The following is a 1,654-nucleotide window of genomic DNA, read 5'->3' as shown; positions in this document are numbered from 1 at the left end:
AATAACAAGACAAGAACACAAAGCAAACTTGTACATAGCATGTATCCAATGTCTGTGTAGAACCCTTGATCTGTTCAAAGGGAAATGGCAGCAAGATAGCCAAAGAGCAGAAGCTTGCCAAACTAAATAAAGAAAATCAAGAGATTTTATATGTAAAATAAATGTAGAATATTTTTTACATATAAATAATATTTATTTGTTAAATTAATTTAACAGGAGAGCAGGAATAAATATAACAAAGATACCATAACAATATCTTGGAGTTAGGGTCAGGTGGAATAATTCTTATCTGTTTCTCCTTTTGAAGGGCAGATTAGAACATGATAATTGGAGTTCACATGATACATGATTAAAGTCTCTGGGTAATCACAACTTACAATATCCTGATTATTCCACCTTATTCTTCCTGGAAAAAAAAGATATATTAGAGGTATATGGCTAAAATATGGGATGTGGGTGATCAATAGCCACAAGGAGCACCTGATGTCAGACTCTTTGATTAATCTGGGACCCCAAGTTTTGAAATAAGGACCAAAGCTACAAACTGTAAAATAGTAAATTGTGTCTGTAATATGAAAGAAACTGCTCTTCCAATTTTGGTTAATGATTGGTTTTTTCCTACATAAATGATTATCTTATCAACCAAATTAGTAGGATTTTTAAAATTCATTGCACAAAATATAGTTTAACTCAAGTGACTCTCTAGTTACAACCTGCTTGTGGATCTTAAGTATAGCTACTTCAATCCTTTTTGCCAACGCCACTAGATTAATAGTTCTACCAAATGGCAAGGCTTCCATCCTTTCTGATGTCTCTTAGATACTCCAAAGTGGATGGGGACTATCTCACATAAAATTTACACAGCTTCCTGTGTCTCTGCTATCCTTATGCTCTGGCACTTTACATTCCTCTTAGCTAATTCTGCTTGGCATAGAACCCACATGGTGTCAATGGCCTTTGACATCATTGGGAGTGTCTATCTTCTCAAATTCTGATGCTTGGGATGACATCCTACCTGCCTCCAAGTTCCTGTCATAAACGCCACCTGATACTTTATTCTGGTCACCAATACATTGGTGTTAACCCAACCTTGACCTCCAGTCCTCACCTCTCTCTGACTGGTAGAGAAACGATGTCCACATTTTCATCCCTTCTATGAGAAGGAAGAAGGAATCTGACAGCAGAAATGTTTGAGCTCATAGTAATAAACTGCTTTTAACTTTCATATGTTAACTATCTCTTTTCCAGGGTCATAAGTGACCACAGAAGTCTGAGCTGTGTAAATTTAAAAGCAGCCTCACATTTGTACCCTACATCAATTCTCTCTTCCCATTGTAACAGACTCTTTCATTTGTTGCGGTAATTCTTTTCTCTTAGGAACCCCTTTGTCTCTTATTTTACTCTGGTTTCCTTTGAAGATTTTAATGAAGCCACTTTCTATCCTTCACAAATGTCAGTAAGAGTCTGACCCTGATGTCAGACAAAGCCAGAAGTGGAGTTAGAAGTTATGAGGTAGACTGACAGTAAAGTATTTAATACCTTGGTATGTTCAGTCCTGACTTTGCTAGTCCCAAATTTTAAAACTAATTAATAGCACATTTTGAATTATTAGAGACATAACTTTATAATAAAATGGTCCTAGTCGGCATTTTAC

At 35.9% G+C, this 1,654-nt stretch overlaps 1 non-coding gene across 1 annotated transcript; it reads left to right on the top strand.

The window, feature by feature from the left end:
• The first annotated feature begins 266 nt into the window (after positions 1 to 266).
• Positions 267 to 401, top strand: LOC119620773 (U8 small nucleolar RNA). The gene has a single exon (XR_005237323.1). It is a non-coding gene; the product is annotated as a U8 small nucleolar RNA (small nucleolar RNA).
• Positions 402 to 1,654: the final 1,253 nt, after the last annotated feature.

This window comes from Chlorocebus sabaeus, chromosome 15 (genome assembly GCF_047675955.1).
Source record: "Chlorocebus sabaeus isolate Y175 chromosome 15, mChlSab1.0.hap1, whole genome shotgun sequence".
Classification (NCBI taxonomy): domain Eukaryota; kingdom Metazoa; phylum Chordata; class Mammalia; order Primates; family Cercopithecidae; genus Chlorocebus; species Chlorocebus sabaeus.
The sequence above is the reverse complement of the archived record's forward strand: the minus strand, read 5'-3'. Positions and strand labels throughout refer to the sequence as shown.